At 42.7% G+C, this 22,500-nt stretch overlaps 1 protein-coding gene and 1 long non-coding RNA gene across 5 annotated transcripts in view; one reads left to right on the plus strand and one right to left on the minus strand.

The window, feature by feature from the left end:
- LOC135090030 (LIM/homeobox protein Lhx1-like) overlaps nucleotides 1-22,500 on the minus strand; it is a 137,643-nt gene that overhangs the window by 113,286 nt on the left and 1,857 nt on the right. The gene's annotated exons all lie outside the window — the stretch shown is intronic.
- The window catches only part of LOC135090032 (uncharacterized), a 77,531-nt gene that overhangs the window by 24,972 nt on the left and 30,059 nt on the right, over nucleotides 1-22,500 (plus strand). The window contains exon 3 of the long non-coding RNA XR_010261732.1: nucleotides 19,496-19,555. This is a non-coding gene — a long non-coding RNA (uncharacterized LOC135090032). The remainder of the gene's footprint in view (nucleotides 1-19,495; nucleotides 19,556-22,500) is intronic.

Raw genomic sequence — 22,500 nt, forward strand, 5'->3', positions numbered from 1 at the left:
GCTGCGCGGAGGGAAATTACTTCAATTTGTATATAAACAATCATTATCATCGCCTGAGTTATGAAGCCGCGCCTGGGTAATTAGATAGATTATTTCTCATCATAGGTTTTAGGACAATTTAAATCACCTTCTCATGAAACGAGTCACCCCGCTGAACGTCCTCCTGATTATACACGCCAAACAAAATATGGATGGCGGCTATGTGTTTACCTGTGCGGATTATTATTTCCTAGGTATTATATTCCAAGTGGCCGCCGCCGCCGCCGCCGCCGAACAGGAGGAGACCCACCCACCATCTTGCGGCGGGACACACAACCCTCCTCCACAATCTTCTTCATTGTCTCCTCCACCTTCTCCTTTTCCTCCAATGTCTTGTTGTCTTCCTCTACAGTCTTCACTATCTGTCTCCTCTTATTCCTTCTCTTCTACTGTTTCATCCTCCTCTACTGACTCTTCTTCCTCCACTACAGTCTGCTCTTACTTCTCCTCCTCGTCCTCCAACAGCATCTCTTATTCTTCCTCCTCCTCCTCCTCCTAATCCTTTTTCCTTCAGTGTACATCTACTGTCTCCACCATTTCCTTCCTCTTCCCCTACTGTCTCGTCCACACCACCTCCTCCTCCTCCTCCTCCAGCAGCAACAGGTGTTTGCGCTAAACCTCAACATCGCATCCGCTATGTAAATATTATGGAGCCGAAATACGCAGGAGAATTTAATGCCGTAAAAAATATACACAAAAAAGGTAAGTGGAAAGCTAAACCGCGCAGCCATGCCACCTGCAAAACTTGGGGGGAGGGGAGAGGGGAGAGGGGGAAGTTGTGGTTACCGAAATGGTGGGGGGAAGGAATGGGAGGGGGGAGGTTACGGAGGGAGGAAGGAGGTGGTGCAGGGAATGGATCTATTAGGGAGCATTGAAGTAAACAAGAGAGGAAGGAAGGGAGGGAGGGAGGGAGGGAGGGAGGGAGGGAGGAGAGGTGAGGGCTAGTGGTGGTGGTGGTGGTGGTGGTGGTGATGGTGGTGGTAATATCTTGCTAAATGTGCCATACTACCCTCCCCGTCCACCCTCGCACTCCACCTCTCTCAGTGTCCACCAGTCGTCTTGTATCACCACCTCCACCTCCACCTCTCTCACACCACTAACACATGACGCCTTCCACTTAGTACTTGCATATCCCCTCACCACCTCTCCCTTCCACCACTTGCATATCCCCTCACCACCTCTCCCTTCCACCACTTGCATATCACCTCACCACCTCTCCCTTCCACCTGAACTAAACGTCTATCCCTTTTTTTTGCACAGCCTTCTCTAACACGTTCATTCTTCCTTCCACACACACACACACACACACACACACACACACACACACACACACACACACACACACACACACACACACACACACACACACACACACACACAGAGAGACGCCTCAGCCTGTCGTGGGCCTGCGCCAGTAGAGTGTGTCCCGGGCGGCGTGTCCCTGGCTAGTGGCGGGTAATAGTAGCGAGTGGAGGAGTTACGCGGCCTTATCTCACGTCTTAATGAATGTTGTTGTAAGTCGTGTGTGATTACCTGAAGAAGCGGGATGAACAGGAGAAGGAGGAGGACGAGGAGGAGGAGTAGCAGGAGGAGAAGGAGCAGAAGGAGGATTACAGAAGATAACCAAACGGAAACAAACCTTAGCAACTATTACTTCTAACCAGCTACTGGGCAAAGGTTTAAGATAGTAATGCAGGATAAGATAGTAATGCAGGATAAGATAGGATAGTGAAGCAGGAGACAGAATAATGCGAGAGAGGGAAGGAAAACTGTAGAAACTGTGTATAAGCAAATGAGAGAGAGAGAGAGAGAGAGAGAGAGAGAGAGAGAGAGAGAGAGAGAGAGAGAGAGAGAGAGAGAGAGAGAGGCGAAGGAGGACGAGGCGGGATACATGCAAGAGGAGGGGAGATCAAGGGTATAAAGGTGAATTATACAAGAGAATAAATTGTAATCTCATCCGTAATGTAATTGCCAGGTATTTTGTATACGTTAAAAGTACTAGTTGAAAAAATTGAACAAAAACACCAACATGAGTGGGGAAAAAATATTGTTTCTACGGGAATGAAAGGATATAAAGTTGAAGCGAACGGGGAAACTGCAAATGAAGGCGATAAATCAGTGGTGGTGGTGGTGGTGGTCGTGGTGGTGGTGGTGGTGGTGGTGGTGGTTGTGGTCAGTGTAGCAGCAGTAGTAGTAGTAGTAGTAGTAGTAGTAGTAGTAGTAGTAGTAGTAGTAGTAGTAGTAACAGTAGTAGTGATGAAAATAATGATGACAATGATGGTAATGATGACTGTGATGGCGACTGTGGTGGTGATGATAGTGGTAATAATAATAATAATGATAATAATAATAATAATAATAATAATAATAATAATAATAATAATAATGATGATGATGATGATGATGATAATAATAATGATAACACTAATAATAATAAACAGCAACAAAACTATCCATTCCTTTCACATTAAAATAGACAAATACAAGAAAAAAAAACAATGCAAATGATAACAGACAAAAACAAACAAATTGAATGAAATAATAAACGAGAAAATTCAGGAGAAAAAAAAAAGACTAAACAATGGAGGAGGAGGAGGAGGAGGAGGAGGAGGAGGAGGAGGAGGAGGAGGAGGAGGAGGAGGAGGAGGGAAAAAAAGAAAGGGGAAGAAGAAGAAGAAGAAGAACAATAGCAACAACAACAAAAATGAGGACAAAAACAGAACCGAGAGAGAGAGAGAGAGAGAGAGAGAGAGAGAGAGAGAGAGAGAGAGAGAGAGAGAGAGAGCAGTGGTAGTAGTAGTGGCAGTGGTGATGGTGGTGGTGATGGTGATGGAACTAAATTGAAACTGTATCTCTTTCATTGAGTCAAGTATCTATTGCATGTGTGCCGCGCCGCCCAGGGCCCAGGTGAGCCAATCAGCGGCTGCACGGGAGATGAGGAGCCTGAGTTACCTGATTACACCTGCTGGAATCAATGCAAATCCACTCGCTTCTATTCTTCTTCTCTTTATCCTTCTAATGTAACGTAGGTACGAGATTCAGTTCATGTAGATTTTTTTTTCTATATCATGCATTTTTTTTCTTGTTTTCTATCTGCATTTTCACTTTTTTTTTTCGTTTATCATGAGTGGTAGTAAGCGTGATGAGCCTCGCTTTGCCTGTACTCTGTCTCTAATTAAATGATCCCCGCCCGCCTCTAATCCCTCGGCCCGCCTCCCGATGCCTGACAAAGTTCTTTATTTATCTCGTCATTTAGCGGCGCACGTTCCCGCCTCGTGTGAATTCCCGGTGGCGCCGTGCTGCCTTCATTCCCTCGTGACTCTTCCCGCCTGTCAAGTTCAGTTTAATTAAAAATAATCGTAAAAAAACGAATTCTTGTCCAGCTCGTACTGTTTTGTTCTTTTCATATTTCTTTCCCGCGTTACAATTTTTGCTATTTTCATTATAATTTTTTTTTGCAAGTTTCATATATATTTTTCATAACATTTCGCGTTCGTAGCTACATTTCAATTTGCTTTTTCTCTGTATTTTATTTTATTTTTTTCATTTAATTTCACCCTACCATTTTTTTTTAAATTATTATTTTCACCCCTTCAATCCGCTAAACCTATTACTCCCACTCAGGTCAGCATGCAAAACAAAGATGACCACCACTTATAACAAAAAAAATCAGTCCCAAAACTTAACCTTTTATTAAGAAACAACGAATTAAGAACCATAACAGAGAGCCAAGACACTTAAACCGTGAAGGAGAAAGAAGAAGAACACGAGGAAACACAAAGAAACACAAAGGAAGAACGGAAACGAAGCATTGATTGGTTCTTACGTGAGGTTTAAAAAGTACGTGATGTTTAAAATAAAGTAAGAGACGCACGAAAGCAAAGGGAAGGAGGAGGAGGAGGAGGAGGAGGAGGAGGAGGAGGAGGGAGATGATCAGTTTCACATCAGCCCAATAACCCTCTCTCCTTCAAACTTCCTTAATTTTCCTATCTCCTCTTACTAAACTTCCATAATCTTCCTATCACTTGGTATCCTGAGTGATAGGTGTGTGTGTGTGTGTGTGTGTGTGTGTGTGTGTGGAGGGGGGTTCTTGTATAGATTTTCTTCTATACTTTCTAAATAGTTTGGCAGATAATCTCTCTCTCTCTCTCTCTCTCTCTCTCTCTCTCTCTCTCTCTCTCTCTCTCTCTCTCTCTCTCTCTCTCTCTCTCTCTCTCTCTCTCTCTCTCTCTCTCTCTCTGTACAGGTTACCAAGCCGTGTCATAAATCAAAGACGCAAGTGTGACAAGTCTTTGGATTAAGGACAAATCTCTTTATATGGCGAATGAGGCCTCGCCATCTCAAGCATTCTCTCTCTCTCTCTCTCTCTCTCTCTCTCTCTCTCTCTCTCTCTCTCTCTCTCTCTCTCTCTCTCTCTCTCTCTCTCTCTCTCTCTCTCTCTCTCTCTCTCTCTCAGGAGGCCAGAGGTCAACACACACCTGCCATTACCTTTGTCATTTACTTTTTACCAAGTGACACCTTCTCCTGATGACCTTGAGACGGCTGACGTACAGGCGCGCACACACACACACACACATACACACACACACACACACACACACACACACATCATTGTCACCAGAAACAAGACCGATATGCTATGAAAATTCATCATCATCATCATCATCATTTTTTTCTTTTTCTTTCTTCTTCTTCTTCTTCTTCGCCGCCGCCGCAGCCGCCGCCGCCGCTTGCTTCCCGACCCCAAGGAGGATTAGTTGAAAGAGGATGTTATAAACTTGCCAATGACACCAAGAGGTTAAATATTGCTGTGTGTGTGTGTGTGTGTGTGTGTGTGTGTGTGTGTGTGTGTGTGTGTGTGTGTGTGTGTGTGTGTGTGTGTGTGCTTTCTGTATGTTCTCAGCGTCTCTCTCTCTCTCTCTCTCTCTCTCTCTCTCTCTCTCTCTCTCTCTCTCTCTCTCTCTCTCTCTCTCTGTCTCTCTCTTTCTTTCTCTCCAAAACACATACAGACACATCACTATCACCATCTTCACTTCCTCCTCTTTGCTTCCTTCTCCTCTTCCTCCTCCTCTTCCTCTTCCAACGATCACTTCCTCCTCCTCCTCCTCCTCTTCTTCCTCCTCCTCCAGGATGGGAGAGGAAGGTAAGATGACTAAGGTAAGGTGGAGGTAATTACTGGAGGGAAGATGAGGTAGACTCCTTTTGTTTCCTCCTCCTCCTCCTCCTCCTCCTCCTCCTGCTCCCAGCCACAAGGCATTCTCCGACACTGGCGAGGTGGAGGAAGCGGGGAAGAGCGGGAGGATACTGGGAAGAATACGAGGAAGTGAAGTGGAGGAGGAGGAGGAGGAGGAGGAGGAGGAGGAGGAGTGGAGGAGGAGGAAGAGGAGGAGGAGGAGGAGGAGGAGGAGGAGGAGGAGGAGGAGGAGGAGGAGGAGGAGGAGGAGGAGGAGGAGGAGGAGGAGAAAACACAGCGAGATCATAAAAGGAGAGAGAGAGAGAGAGAGAGAGAGAGAGAGAGAGAGAGAGAGAGAGAGAGAGAGAGAGAGAGAGAGAGAGAGAGAGAGAGAGAGAGAGAGAATCACCTTAAATGAGAGAGAGAGAGAGAGAGAGAGAGAGAGAGAGAGAGAGAGAGAGAGAGAGAGAGAGAGAGAGAGAGAATCACCTTAAATTTCTTTCAAAAAAAAAAAAAAACGGATGAAGGGAACGAGACGAAAAAGGAACAACAAAAGACAATAATGATAAAAAAAACAAACAAAGAAGGAATAAAAGAATGGATGGCGGCGAGATATAAAGAACCAAGAGCAGGAGGTAGAGGAAGAGGAGGAGGAGGAGGAGGAAGAGGAGGAGGAGGAGGAGGAGGAGGAGGAGGAGGAGGAGGAGTGATGATGGCTCAGAATAGCAGACCGCAAACGGGGATCAAGAGGAGGAGGAGGAGGAGGAGGAGGAGGACTGTGACTGGATGCAACGTAACGGTGGAGATACGTAAGTACATCTTCCACCAAATCCACTGAAGCGAAACGTTACTCAAACCTTTAGCCATCCTCCTCCTCCTCCTCCTCCTCCTCCTCCTCCTCCTCTTTCTCCTTCTACTCCTCCTTTTGCTGCTGCTTCTCACTCCTCCTCTCTCCATTCACCTTCTACTCTCTCTCTCTCTCTCTCTCTCTCTCTCTCTCTCTCTCTCTCTCTCTCTCTCTCTCTCTCTCTCTCTCTCTCTCTCTCTCTCTATCAACTTCATCTGTTACTTCTCTTCCCGGGTCAAAAAAAAAATATATATATATGTATAAATAGAATAATTAATTAATGAAAACCTTTGAAAAAGGACTTAGATTAAATCAAGGTAAACCTTAAAACAGACCAAAGAGAGAGAGAGAGAGAGAGAGAGAGAGAGAGAGAGAGAGAGAGAGAGAGAGAGAGATGATTAAAGAGGGGAGGTTGAATGTACAGCAACAAACTTACGAAGATGAAACAGTGAAGAGAAGAAGATATGGGGAAAAGAGAAAAATGGGAAAGAGGAAGGAGGATGAGGAAGAGGAAGACGAGAAAAAAAGAGGAAGAAGTGGAGGAGAAGCAGGAGGAAAAGAAGATGAAGAAGAACAATAATAAAAACAAGAACAAGAATAAGACGAAGAAGAGGAGGAGGAGGAGGCGGAGGAGGCGCAGTGGCGAAAGGTAATGGACTGTGTACGAAACTCATTGAAAAGCGGCTACTCCCCCAGAAGCGACGAATCCTGACAGTCTTCGTTTTTGCACACTGATATCCCATAATTTACTGTTCTGCTGGATGGCCCGCCGCCGCCGCTGCAGCCGCCGCCACCGCTGCTGTTGTCTGGCGCTGAGAGAGAGAGAGAGAGAGAGAGAGAGAGAGAGAGAGAGAGAGAGAGAGAGAGAGAGAGAGAGAGAGGTAAGACTCTCTATCATCATATTTCTTCTTTAATTTGTGATTCTTTTTGTGTTTCCTTCCCGCATTTGTGATTTTTTTTTCATTATTTATTGTCTTTATCTTTTCATTCCTTTTTCCTTCTACTTCTGCTTCTTTTTTTTTTTTTTCGTTCATAGCAGTGTATGTCTACTGAATATCTCTGCTTTTCTCTCTCTCTCTCTCTCTCTCTCTCTCTCTCTCTCTCTCTCTCTCTCTCTCTCTCTCTCTCTCTCTCTCTCTCTCCCCTTCCCTCACGTTTCTTCTCACACCTTCAGTTCATTATTAAAGTGACACGTACTGCGCTGATAGGATGACGGGGCACGACCTCTCTCTCTCTCTCTCTCTCTCTCTCTCTCTCTCTCTCTCTCTCTCTCTCTTATTGGTGCATAAATCAGAGAAAATGCATAAAAAGACAACACCAGTAAGCAATTAAAAAGGTTACAAGACTGAGCAGCAACACCTGCTCGTCACCTGCGTCAAGAAAAAAGGGTTAAGTCAATGTATAAAATAAATTCGCTATTTTTTTCAAAGTGCGCCAATTTGCTGGAACGAAAACACGAGCACGAAAATGAATAAAGAATGATAATCGTGGACGTAAACGAGAGAGAGAGAGAGAGAGAGAGAGAGAGAGAGAGAGAGAGAGAGAGAGAGAGAGAGAGAGAGAGAGAGAGAGCATGTCAGTTATGGGTTTTTAGGCAATAGTAAAATACTCTCTCTCTCTCTCTCTCTCTCTCTCTCTCTCTCTCTCTCTCTCTCTCTCTCTCTCTCTCTCTCTCCACGCTTCACAGGCCTCGGGGAGTTAATTGATTCCAGGGTCGATTATGAAAAACACGCAAAGATTTCATTCATTGTAAAGAGGAGGTGCAGGAAGAGATGTGAGAGGGAGTGGGAGGAGGGGATGATCGGAGGGTCATTCACATTCTCTCTCTCTCTCTCACTCTCTCTCTCTCTCTCTCTCTCTCTCTCTCTCTCTCTCTCTCTCTCTCTGTTTTTCGTCTTAATTTGTTTCATTATATTTTTTCTTCAGCAATTTGTGTCTTTCAATGTTTATTTTCATGCGTATCCTTCTCTTATTATTTCCTTTCCTATTCTCTCTCTCTCTCTCTCTCTCTCTCTCTCTCTCTCTCTCTCTCTCTCTCTCTCTCTCTCTCTCTCTCTCTCATCCGTTCGAACCAGTGAATGAAGCACCGAAGCACCGAGACCTTTCGAAGGCCTTTACTTCCTGGGAACAAGAGCAGCCAGTGGGTTAATAAAGCAACCGTGTATGGCTCCAGCTAAAAGTGAAGCTAGGTTAGAATGATAAAGCACTAAAATACCAGTAATTCAATTGAAGTAAAGCGTGAAATATAAAGACTCCTGTGACACTGAAGCGATGAAGCAAATCACCGAAGCATATCCCACGTCAGATTAATGAGAAGTAGAAGACAGAAGGAAAGAGAAAAAGTAAACTAAAGTAAAGCAAAGCAGGAGATAATTATGGAGCAAGAAGCACAACCAATACTAGAGGAGCGAGTCGAGGAGTGAATCACCGAACCAATCACGTGCTGCCTCGACCACCCGTACTGTTTCGACACCCGCCTCGGTTCGCTGGCCACGACCTCGACCAGACTATGTTGCTTGAGAACATTTTATCGATCGCTGTTGAAATGTATCTGAAATATCGTGTGTGTGTATGTGTGTGTGTGTGTGTGTGTGCGTGTGTGTTATGAATGTGACAAACGTTAGACTCTAAATGAGAAACAAAAAAAATGTGAGTTACAGCTTTAATATTATGGCGTCACATGTGTATACGTGTATGTTAATGTAAGTATAGGTTAAGATCGGTTAAGATGCATGGGTAGACATGTACATATGTATATCAATGTAAAGGCAGGTCAGGATGTATAAGTAGTCTGCCATTTCTTGAAGCGGCACAGAGGTGGAGCAGGTGATTGGCTTCCTTGACTCAGCGGCGGAAGAATATTAGAAAAGTTGCCAGTTAATGTTAAAAGTGTAGATGAGTTAATCAAAGTAGTGATGTGCAAATGTTTCGTTACGTGAAGTGAAGCCATAACGCATCCATAGAACGAGTGAATAGGGATGAATGAGTGATTAAATTGATAAGTGCAGTTTTCTTGAGCATAGACGCGAGGTGTAGCGGCGGCCAGTAGGGATGAGTGTCGAGGCTGTGTGCACATCCCTCATTCCTGGATCCTCGTGGTGGTGGACGGGTCGGACGTGAGGCGGAGTGGGTCAGGGAGTCCCCGCACGTGAGGTGAGCGATGAGTGAGTGTTGAGGTGTTAGTACTGGGCTGAGTGAGTGTATAGTAGGGAGGGTGAGATAGCGTGACGGCAGCCTTGTGTTCTTGTAATATCTTGGGAGAAATGACCATTGTTGTACTGCGTGGGCACGTGGTAGTGAGTGGCGTGGACCGGGAAGGCGTGGCGATGCTATTAAGTGATCGAAAGTGTTGGTAAAGTAGTCTTGTGTTTAGTACAGTAATAATTGTAGTGGGCTAGAGAGAGAGAGAGAGAGAGAGAGAGAGAGAGAGAGAGAGAGAGAGAGAGAGAGAGAGAGAGAGAGAGAGAGAGAGGGGGGGGGGGCTTGTCGTAAATGAGATAGTGATGTTGACAGGTTATAATACCACTTTGATGTTTTAATGGTGCTCATTCCGTTTTCTTTGCACAGGTTTTTAGACAAAATACGGTACTTGTCAATATGGCTCCTCACTCTTTTTGGTCCTTATGGCAGTTAATTTTTTTTACCGTTTCTATATAATCAAACATTCCCTTTAACCCTTAACACGCACACGCACACACGGACATACGCACGCAAACTACACCTCGGAAGAAACTACACGAGACAGAAAAAAAAAGAAAAAAAAACTGAAATACATAGAGAAGAGTCGAGCCGAAAAAAAAAAGGGTTGAACACACATAAGCAAATTGAGCGGAAAAAGTGACAGCAAACACACTCAACACTCTCACTACCTCGCGCGTGCAAACAACGAGGGCAAACAAGGCGAGGGGCAAAGAGACCATCTCCACGACGGCGGCGAAGAAGCAACGTACCGGGAACTTTATCAAAACAAAATGTCTCCCGTGCCACGTTCCGCCTCGCCTCGGATTCTGAAGAAGATGAGATTCTGAAAAAGGGTCGAGGGTGAAATTCTGGGAGCAGTGGAGGAGGAGGAGGAGGAGGAGGAGGAGGAGGAAAGAGATGGGAAGAGGAGAAGAGACGAGGAAATAAAGTAGGAGGGAAGAAACAATAAAGGATGGTAAGAAAAGGAGGGTAAATAACGAAGGAGAGGAGAGAAGTGGATAGAGAGATGGGGAGAGAGGAGGAGATAAGTGAAAAAGGTAACAGAAGAGAGAAATAAGTGGAAAAGATACGAAAAGTTGGGAAAATGGGAGAAAGTAAAAATAACAAGGTGATATGAGATAGTGTAGTAGATGAAAGAGAGAATAGTTAGAACAGAGTAGATGAAAAGAGGAAAGAAGAGAAAAGAAAAGGAGACGAGAAGAGAGAACAGAAGAACAGAGATAAAAAGTCCTCGATGAAAATAGAGGAAATAGAGAATGAGGGAAGATGAAGATGAGAATGGAGATGAGTGAAGAGGAAGGAGGAGCGAGAGAAGCAAGAGCAAACTGCTAAGTATACAAGATTGTGTTGTCTGAAGATACATACGTGGGCGAAGGAGGAGGAGGAGGAGGAGGAGGAGGAGAAAGAGGAGGAGAAGGAAGCATTTCGCGTTAATGAAACATACATGTATCATCACCTACCCCATCACCACCACCATCACCACCATCACCACTATTACCACCATCTTCCCTTCATTATCACGGTATCTACAGAACCTCCAAGGTCAAAACCGCAACCTAACGAAACACACACACACACACACACACACACACACACACACACACACACACACACACACACACACACACACACACACACACACACATACACACACACACACAACCTATGCAAATATTAATGATACACAAATACTGGATAATATCAGATGAGGGAGGGAAGAGTGGGGAGCGAGAGAGGGACAGGGAGGGAGAGGGACAGGAGGGTAAGGTACGGGACCCGCATACCTGGCTGGCGTCACCCGTGAAATACGCAGAATGACGCACTATCGGTGTCGCCAAAGCATCATCATGTTTGCGTAAGGGATGTGTAAATATGGCGAGATGTGAAGTGCAACAGGTGTTAATAGGAGCACCTGTTGAATGGTAGTGTCAACAAGGTGATAAGAGGAAGAAGAGGAGGAGGAGGAAGGGAAGAAGTGGACAGTCATATATTTCAGTTAATTATGTAAAAACTTAAATTCCTCACTTTCGTATTAATGAATATATATAAATTTAACCTACTGATACTTAAAAGGATAGCTGTATATATTCTTCCTTTAAATAATATGCAGGTGTTTGGTCTTTCCACCTGTCGCTTATCACTAATTATATCCTTTAAAATGTGTTAATATAAAATAATAATTATAACCCAGCATTACTTAAAAGGACAACTGTACATTCCTCCTTTAAATAAGTAATGGGGATGGCTGGGCTTGTTAACTGTTCCTTATCACTAATTGTATCCCTAAAATTCCTCATATTTGTGTTATAACTTTAACGCAACAATATTTGAAAGGACAGCTATATATTCCTCTCTTAAATAGCCCTAATATGAAGGTGTCTCTTCTTATCACCTGCTCCTTATCATTAATTGTACCTTGTTATATTGTGGAGGGAAGAGGAGAGGAAGAGAAACACCTGAGGAACACCATCCAGAACACCTGATTACTGATTATTATCCTTCTCTCTCTACCTTTCCTCTTTCCTCCCCTTCCTCCCACGCTTCTCTCCTGCCCTTTCTATCCCTCCCACGCATCTTGGTCCTTTTCTCTCCTCTCCTCCTCCGCTTTCCTCTCCACCCTTTCCTTTGTACAGTTTTTCTCTCTCGTATCCAGATTTTTTTTTTTACTCTCTCTCTCTCTCTCTCTCTCTCTCTCTCTCTCTCTCTCTCTCTCTCTCTCTCTCTCTCTCTCTCTCTCTCTCTCTCTCTCTCTCTCTCTCTCTCTCTCTCCATATATAGTCTTCCCCCTTCCTTTCATTCCATATTTCCCCTCTTTTCATTCCACCTCATCTTCCCTTCCATCTTCTAAGTCATTATCTTCCCCTTCTATTACATTTGCATCTTTCCCCTCATTCTATTTTCTTTTCATTCCGCACTTCCCCTCTTCTCATTCTGGCAATCCCTTCTTCCCCTTTCCCCAGGCGCTGTTTCCCCTTCTCTTCCCCTCCCTTCTGTGGCTTTTCCTTTTCTCTTCTTTCTTACTTTTCTTCTTGAGGTACTTTTCTTTTCCTCTTTTCTTTTTCCCCTTTCTTCCTCCCATCCTATTCATTTATTGTCATTTTTCCGTGTGTTCTCAAATCTTCCTTCTTTTTCTGTTCTCCGTTTTCTATTTGTCTTCTAAATACAAGTAGATTCCTCTTTCTCATCTCCTTCCATTCCTTTTCCTCATTCTTTTTTTTCATATTATCCCCTCTCTTCTTCCCATCTCCTGTCCTTCCTTCCTTCTCCTCCCATCCCTTTTCTCTCTCCTTTATTTACTCTTCCCTTCTTGTTTGTTTTCTTTTATATATTCTCTTCCCTTCACCTTCCAGTCTTTCCTTTCTCTCTATTTTTATTTATTTATTTATTTATTCTTCTCTTTCGTTTTTCTTTTTTCCACTGCCTTCCTCACTTTCTCTATCTCGGTTTTCTTTCCTCTTTACAATTTTTTCCCTTGTTTTATTTTCTTCTCCCTTTTCATTATCTTCCTCCTTTCTCCTTCCATTACTTTAAAATATTCTTTACATCTCTCTCCTGTTCACTTTCTTCCTCTTCTCTCCTCCTCCTCCTCCATCCTGTTTCTATCTCCCCTCCCTCTCCCTTCTACACATTTGATTCTCTCTTAGCTGCCTTCACTTTCAAGATATCCTCTTTCTTTTCCCATTTTCCTCTATTTCCTCTCTTTCCTTCCCATCCCTCTTCTTTTTCTTCTTTTTGATGTTTCCCGTTTTCTACCTCTCCTCCCTCTTTTTTATATTTCCCGTTTTTTTACCATTCCTCCCATCTCCCTTTCTTCCCTTTGCAATTACATGCATTTCTCTTATTCCTTCTTTACTTCCTTTCTCTCCTCTCTATCTCCCTTCCTGTCCCCTCTGTATATTTTGTTTTTTTCCTAACTGCCTTCTTTTAATATAATTTTCCTTATCTTTCCTTTTTTTGTACTTTATCATATTTTTCCCTTTTTTATTTATATTTTTACTTCCTGTTCCGCTTCCCCACCTTCCTATCCCTCCTCCCTTTTCTTCTTTTCCTTTCTTCATTTAAATGCAGTCCTGTATTTGTTGCCCTTATTTTATATACATATCCTCCTTTCCTTTCCTCTTATCCTCTTCTCCCCTCTTCTCTCTTCCTCCCCTTGTTCTTCTATTTCCTTTCCCCTCTTGAAGCAAATTCAGTTCTTTTTAGTTATTTTTTTATGCACCTTTCCTCTCACCTTTTCCTTCTCCACTCGACGCTGTTTCTCTCCCCTTTCTTTTCCTCTCTTAGCTGTTTTATTTTCATGTACTTTTTCTTTCTCTTTTTCTCTTCTCCCCTCTACGCTCTTTCTCACTTTGCTTTCCCCTTTCTTATTTGTTGTACGCTCTCCAATTTCTTTTTCCCTCTTCAAGCAACTTTAACTCTGCCCTTCTTTCCCTCTTGCTGTCCACTTTCTTCACACCTCCAAGAAAATTCAGCCCCTTCTTAGCTGTTTTTTTTTCTTTACGTACCTGTTCTCCTTTCCTTTTCCTCTATGTATCTATCCTTCCTTCATTTCCTTCCTTTTCTCTTCTCCCTTCTTGCCCTCCACTGTTTTTCACCCCTCTTCAAGGAAAACAGTAATTTCTTAGCTTTATTTTAACGTCCCTGTTTTCTTTTCCTTTCCTCTTATCCTTTTCTCCCCTCTGCGTTCTCTCTCCCCTCTGCACTCTCCCGGGTCTTGCAGCAACGGGCGCAAAGGTGGAAGTCTCGCTCATCAACGCAGTAACAGACTCCTAAAAACTACCATTTCGCTCTCGTTAACACACCCTAATCGCCCTGCCAGTTGGGTGCGTGCGGCTCCGGGGACGTGAGGCGTGCTGGCGTGCTGGGCCGTGCTAGGAATGCTGGGGACGTGTATTGGCCCTTATGTGTGTGTACGTACTTCCGTGCATACGTACTCGTGTGTGTTTTTTGTGTTGTGGTGTATGTAAAAGTAGATGATGGAATTTGAGTTGTGTGTGTGTGTGTGTGTGTGTGTGTGTGTTTTTATGGAGTTGTAGGAGTAGTTGTAGGAGTAGTTGTAGAAGTAGTTGTAGTAGTAGTAGTTGTAGTGGTGGTAGTAGTAGTAGTAGTAGTATCACCATTGCTGTTGTTGTTTTTTGTCGATCTCGTTTTCATAAATATTGCAGATTTTTTTTTTTCGAGATTCTTGTTTCTGAAACTTTTCTTTTTCTGGGTCAGTGTTGGGTTTTGTCATTTCTTTGGAATTCAGTTTTAAGAAATTTACCTTTTTTTTTGTTGTTGTTTTTGTTTTGAGAATATCCCTTCTTATTTTGTTCTTATTCTGATTAGTCTTTTCGGCTATATTTTTTAACACACACACACACACACACACACACACACACACACACACACACACACACACACACACACACACACACACACACACACACACACACACGTTACCCACACCACCACCACCTTCCAAACACATCATTTCCACAACACTTCAACACGCTGCACAATTACCACACTCTTACACACTCTATAAATAAGGTCACTTTAATTGGGTCATTGAGGAAAACAAGCAATCACTCACATTAAATACCTGAGCGTCCCTGTGATTAGTAATTAGAGGCGATGAGACAATTAACTTAATAGTCATTATCTCCTTAAGGGTAATTAAGGTTAAGGTGAGTGTGCTAATGAATAATGTCACCTTTTACACACAGGTGATGTTTAGTTCATTAAGGGACTTGAGTTTACGACAAGATGAGGTGATGAAAATAAGTAACCCCCGAGAAAATAAATAATCCGAAGAGATGTCTGGTTACACTAAAAATCTGTGCCTGGGCCGGAAAGTCTGATTAAACGGAAGAAAAATGAGAGTAACTAGAGAAAAATCGTCTGAGCTGGAAGTAAAAATCTGAGTAAACCATCTTTTTATTATTCCCCGGGAAAAATCTTGAGTGAATTAAAGGGAAATATGTGAGAACTGAAGGAAAAAAGCTGAGTAACGACCAAAGGAAACCAGATCTTCACCGGTAAAATCTGAGAAAATGTAAGAAAAACCCGCATGTCAAGTTACAAAAACACGATCGCCTTTAATGAACAACGAGAAAAGAAGAAGAAAAAAAAAATGCATGAAATAAGTAAAGTAAGTTTATTGCCACGAGCGCTCGCATACACACACACACTCACGCACACACACACACTCACACACACACACACACACACACACACCTGTACACAACACACACACACAGAAGAGGCTGCCTGCTAAAAATATGACCCTATTATCGAGAGCAAAGAAAGACCGAGTGAACAGAGCTTACCAATACGGCTTGAGGCAATCCATTCATCCATTCACCCACTAATGCATCCATCCCACAGCCATCAGGCGCGCCACACCCTCCCCTCAGCCCCTCATTCACCTGTCCAAATATCCCCTCGTAAACAGGTGCTCAGAAACTTGTCGAATTTTGATGATAACAAATTGAGCGCCAGGGGGGAAGCAGATAGCATTATTACGAATCGGATCGGCTGAGGGGACACGAGGTATTTGGTGGGGCTTGCTGAGGGGAATACAGGTGGCGAGGGGACGGGGACTGTTGTGAGGGGAATACACGGGTGGTAAGTGGGACATGGTGTGGTGAGGGGAGGAGGCGTATAGATAGGACAGAGGAATATGGTAAGGGGAAAAAGAGGGGAGTAAACAGCTAGTAAAGGGGTTTTGTGCTCTTTAAGAGAGAGGGAATAGAGTTAGAAGAGTGGGATATGGGGGAGAGGGGAATAGGTAAGGGGAGTGTGGAGTGAAGGGAAAAGACAGATGGAGTGTGGAAGAAAAGGGGGAAATAGATAGGAGGCAGAAGAGTGATGTAGTATGGAGGGCAAGGAAGAAACAGACATTAAGTATGGTGAGGTTTAGTGTGGAGGGGAGAAGAGATGGTAAGAGGTGTGTGGTTTGGAGGAAAGGAAAGGAACAGACAAGTAGTGTAGAGTACAGGGGAACAGACAGACTATGAGGGAGTGGTGGTGATGTGGGAATAGTTTTTTTTTTTTAAGTGATAAGAAGAAAAGATACTTAAAGAGCAATGAGTGTGAATTTCATGTAACTTGTGATGGGATGTAACGAGTAATTCAAAGAGCCCTGCTAAGTATGGGGTCTTAGAAAAGGATGAATTTATCTTGGTTAACTACTGGGAATATCTTTTTCTTAGACCTGAGGGAAAAATGAAATCAGTAAATGCAAGGCTGAGACACTATTTAAAAGGACAAAATTGTTTTTCTCTCTCACACATAAGGAATTACCTTCACACTTATTAACCCTCTCACTGCTCCTGTTCTCTCTTCTCCTGCGTCATGCAAGCCACTTTCCACAGTGTCTTCAATGTCAGTTAAGGGCGGCCATGGCACTTCAACTGCTAAGGCGATCAAATCTGTATCTTTGGCACTCCTTGACAGAACATTGATGAAGTATTACGAGTACACCAGAAGGTATTAGGAAAAAAAATGACGCATAGGTAAGGTAATGTAGCCACGACAACGGCAAACTATATATCCTTACAGAACGGAAAGTAGAACCAATATTACTTACATTTAGTACAAGGAGAACCATTAACTAAACTGGCACTCGCTTTCCATCCGAGGCTTGTGAAGGGAACCCAGTTAGCAGTCCTAGTTAGGAAACCTTTGAGTCGTAATGAGATCTTGGAGCAAACCAATCCCCTACCAATCCCCTTTCTTAAAACCCTTCCGAGCGAATTTAGGGGACCCTCGCACCATAATAACCTTCCCACCACTCTTCCCTCCCTCCCCACGGCAGACACAATCCAGACGTCCTCACAATATAAACACCACCACACCACAACCACAATCACCTCACACCTTTCAGTCCCAATGAGGGTATCAGCGCACACCTTCTCCAGACGCAGAATTTAGACTGAGTAAATGGGAAACCAATCACAGGTGTTCAATCTCCTTCCAAACTCCCCTTACGGTCACTGAGGCTCCTCCAGTAGGTTCCGACCCCCTAACAATTGATGCATAAGGGATCGGACACTACTTAAAGACGCTCAGATCCTGTTTTGATAGATGTCTGTCAATCACTCACTGCTGTATTAAAGACGTCTGCCGGGACATTATAGAGGAAATAAGGGATCGAATTGCCTCTTGGAACCGACGCTTATTATGTTTCGGGTGATAATGTTGGGTTAGAAATGGTTCTTTTTAAAGGTCTGGGTTGTACAGTAGGGGTAATAGATCATGTGACTGTGAAGAAATGATAAGGAAAGGTTGGAGAGAGAGAGAGAGAGAGAGAGAGAGAGAGAGAGAGAGAGAGAGAGAGAGAGAGAGAGAGAGAGAGAGAGAGAGAGAGAGAGAGAGAGAGAGAGAGAGAGAGAGAGAGAGAGAGAGAGAGAGAGAGAGTTCCAGGAAGATAATCTCGTATATTTCAGTCAACCACCGTGAAAATAAGACAAGATAAGAAAAATAGTAAACAAATAAATAAGAAGAGTGAGCGTAAAGAACTGTGACGGAATGAAGTTTTATGTTATGTCTGGAAATTGTGCACGAAAACAATTCCAAAGAGAAAAAAGTAAAGAAAAAGTCGCATTTCCTTAGAACACACACACACACACACACACACACACACACACACACACACACACACACACACACACTCTCTCTCTCTCTCTCTCTCTCTCTCTCTCTCTCTCTCTCTCTCTCTCTCTCTCTCTCTCTCTCTCTCTCTCTCCCCTTCCTTCCTGCCACATTCAGACTACCCTTCCTAGTCATTTTGTTAAGTTCAGAGTTCAGGTAACTTTGCTTTTCATTAAACCTTATTTGCCACACCTTGATTTCTTGAAGCTTGAAAATAATATGGTTGGAAATTAACATATGTTGGGTCTCTGTTTTCTTTCTTTCTCTGGGCTCTTGTACAGCAAATCACTCACACCACCACCACCACCACCACCACCACTACCACTCCTCTCTCCCTTCCTCGACTCACGTGACGCAACTAACACGTGAATAAAGAAAAGGACGCGGGTGATGAGCAAGCACAAAGAAAACGGGAGCTATTGGCCTCGTGACAAAGAAAATGCGCTGCTGACCACGGGTAAATAAATAAAGGTGGATTTATGGACTTAATCGCAGGAATAAGAAAACGGGAATTACTCCACGATACATGCAAGGAACATAGAAAACGTGACTTTATTGCGACTCTTGTAGTGATTGAGGGTGGACTTATCTGTTTATTTATTTGTGAGTGAGTGTGTGAGTGAGTGGGTGGGTGAGTCTGTCTGTCTGTATGTCTGTCTGTATAGGTTAGTATCAGTCTGTCAGTTTGTCTTTTACTGGTTGTTTTTAATCCTCTTTAAGCAGAATTCAGTGTTGTTGTTGTTGTTGTTGTTGTTGTAACTGTTGTAGGTGATGGTGGTGATCGCTCTTAGTAGTAGTGGTAGTAGTAGTAGTATACAGTAATAATGATGTTAGTGATAATGACGATAGTGGTAGTAGTAGTAGTAGTAGTAGTATACAGTAATAATGCTGTTAGTGATAATGACGATAGTGATAATGACGATAATAATAATAATAATAATAATAATAATAATAATAATAATAATAATAATAACCACAAATACAGGCACAGTAACTTAGTATAACGTAGCCTGACATAATTTACTGTGGGAAATACCAAAGTAATCAAATAATTATCAGTAAGTAAGTAGTTTTGCAAGAGAAGGAAACGAACAGAAGAGGAGGAGAAGGAAGAGGAGGTGTTGGTGGTGGTTCATAAGGCATAAATAACCAGTCATTTACGTCATATTTCCGCCTAAACGCACACAAAGTCCAACGCAACTTCTTCCCTCTCCCATTCCTTCTCTTCTTCCACCATTTCCACCATTTCGAAAGGCACGCAGGAAGAGGGAGTAAAAGGCCAACCTCCATTCTCTCTTCCATATCCACATCCACACTATTATCCTCCTTAGAACTATCCTGTTATCCTTTCTCTGTCCCTCTTCCTCCTCCTCTTCTTCCACTTCCTCTTCCTCCTTCATCTTTGCAACTCTTGCGTGACTGGTAGCAGTGGAGGCATTTAACATTCTTTCTTTTCACTATTTACTTTTTTTCATTGTTTTTTTATTTGTTTTTGTTACGTTTATATTTTCTTTATTTCCTTTCCCTCAATCTTTTTTTTTTTCGTCTTTAAACGTTCGCTTTGGTCATTTTCTTCTATTTTTCTCCTTCTCCCTCAGGTGTGACGCATCCCCTGCAAGTCTTACCTGGCAAGATCATCTGAACTCATTGAACGAAAGGTAAGTTGAGTGTGACCTGTGTGTGTGTGTGTGTGTGTGTGTGTGTGTGTGTGTGTGTGTGTGTGTGTGTGTGTGTGTGTGTGTGTGTGTGTGTGTGTGTGTGTGTGTGTGTGTGTACTGAGAGGTGCATGAGTGAAGTCAGTACAGTGGAAGAGGAGGTGGACAAGGATGATGATGACAAAAACAATTATATCACAGTAACTGGAGGAGAACGAAGAAAAAGAGATAGAGAAAGGACAGAAAGATAAGAAGAAAGGACTGGAAGAAAATGGGGAAATAACAATGAGTGTTTATGTTTATATAAAAAGACAGGGAAGTCATAAATGAGGGGAGGGGCGTGATGTGGCTCTAAATGCAGACTGGGAGAGAGAATTTTAAATAGAATGGGAATAGATAAGTTTGGCCTTGTAGACGAAAAGAAAACGGAGCCGAACTATACAAAAAAGAAAAAAATAATGATAGCTAAAAATTTGTCTATTATTATTATTACTATTATATTATTATTATTATTATTATTATTATTATTATTATTATTATTATTATTATTATTATTGCTGGGGAACACACAGCCACAATAACCCATTGAACACGGAGACAATTAACCTTTTCAACAGGTAGAGTATTTGACGCAAGGAAAAAAATAGCCAAGTTTCCCACGCTCTCTCATTCATCACAGGAGGGGAAAAAAATATTTGGTGTTGATAATATATTGTGAGTTTAGAACATAGTGGTTTGCAGAGAGAGAGAGAGAGAGAGAGAGAGAGAGAGAGAGAGAGAGAGAGAGAGAGAGAGAGAGAGAGAGAGTTACGTATATTCTCTCTCTCTCTCTCTCTCTCTCTCTCTCTCTCTCTCTCTTTCTCTCTCTCAGGTGGCTTCAGATAGTAAATCACCTAACACACCTGCGCCCTGTGACCCCATAAAGAGCCTTCCCAATACAGGTAATAAAGTATAAAGTCGTTTGCATCACGTCCATCTAACAATCTCTTCAGGTGTGCGCACGTGATATATATATATTTTTTTTTCACAGTCTATCAGCAAAACTTTTCCTATTCGAACGTGATCTTTATTTTACATCTAGCTTTTTTTTTTTTATGGAGCTGTTTGTTTATACGTGAATCAGGTGTATTGATGTGTGTGTGTGTGTGTGTGTGTGTGTGTGTGTGTGTCGTGCATGGTTATGGTTGTTGTTTTTTTTTTTTTTCGGATTGTATGTATGCATGTATGTGTGTGTGTGCGTGTGTGTGTTCTGTACTTTTCTTTTTAAATGACTATGCCGTGTATCTATTTCATTTATATCTGTTTCTTTCGTGTTTCACTAAATCATGTGTCAGGTTTCTTTCCTAACTATGGCATGTATGTGTGATTTTTTCTCAATATTTTTTCTTTTTTTTTATGGTGTAGGGAAAGTTTTCATCACCCGTTGTATGTCTCTGCTTTTTTTTTTTTCTGTTGAGTGAGACAGTTATTGTTGTATTTCGATATTTTTCTCAGTGGTGATGTTTAAAGCAATCTTTCTACGTTTGTTTATTGTTTCTCGTGTCATGCAAGACGTATCAAATCTACCACCTTTTATATTTACGTGTATTTAGTTAACCACTGTTGAGTGAGGTTGCTGTTGTTTTTTTTTTTTTTTTTTTTTTTTTTTTTTGTGTGTGTGTGTGTGGGTATCATTGTTTTCAAGTCACACCCTACTTGTCTAATTCACTACCTTTTATATTTCCCTGTATTTGGTCAGATATATTGAGTGAGGTTCCTGTTGTTGTTGTTTTTAATGTGTGTGTGTGTGTGTGTGTGTGTGTGTGTGAGTGTGTGTGTGTGGTGTGTGTAGTGTGTGTGTGTGGTGTGTGTGTGTGTGTGTGTGATTGTGTTCAAGTCAATATAGTGAGGCACGAGGTCGTCCAGTCAGGGTCGTCTTGCATAACTCGCCCGGTGATGGTGACCCTTGGTAACTTATAGCATGATAAACACACGTAAAGCACCAGCAGGGGGGATATTTTCAGCCACTTGGTGATGGAAGGATGCTCTCTCTCTCTCTCTCTCTCTCTCTCTCTCTCTCTCTCTCTCTCTCTCTCTCTCTCTCTCCATGTTCTTTGCTTTACCTACTGTTTTGTCTACTGTTTTGTTCTCATTTATACCAGGATTTGAAGTTTTCTCTAAAGCACACACACACACACACACACACACACACACACACACACACACACACACACACACACACACACACACACCACACACACACACACCCACACACAGACAGAAACACTTGCTACCAGTGTGTGTGTGTGTGTGTGTGTGTGTGTGTGTGTGTGTGTGTGTGTGTGTGTGTGTGTGTGTGTGTGTGTGTGTGTGTGTGTGTGTGTGCACTTTTCCCGGGGGTAAGATGTGCGTGTCTGATAACGGAGGCGCGGCGAGAGGAAATCTACAATTAAATTATTTACCTTCTCTGCCGCTGGTCCAGAATTGCTGCTATTTTTCCTCCCAGGACGAACTACTATTACGGAGGACACTTAACAGGAGGAGGAGGAGGTGGAGGAGGAGGAGGAGAAGGCGGGAGAGTAGAAGGATAAGTTGTCATTTCTCTCTCTCTCTCTCTCTCTCTCTCTCTCTCTCTCTCTCTCTCTCTCTCTCTCTCTCTCTCTCTCTCTGCCTCTCTGCCCCCAAGCCTCCTTATCTATTCATCTAGTATGGATCGTGAGAATTCAGTCTAAAACACAAACCAATTTTTTTCTTATACCTTTAAGAATAGAAAATCGTAATATAAGATAAAAGATAATCAGAAAAATAGACGAAGTAAGTAAACAATAACAAATAAATAACGTAATAATAATTTCCTATGCATGAATGTATAGTTATGCATAGCCTCTCTCCCTCCCTCCCTCCCTCCTCTTCCTTCGTATGCAACCCACCCGACAAAAGTATGAATTTTAATACAGTAATCTTGAAAT

Source organism: Scylla paramamosain, chromosome 34 (assembly GCF_035594125.1).
Source record: "Scylla paramamosain isolate STU-SP2022 chromosome 34, ASM3559412v1, whole genome shotgun sequence".
Taxonomy (NCBI): Eukaryota; Metazoa; Arthropoda; class Malacostraca; order Decapoda; family Portunidae; genus Scylla; species Scylla paramamosain.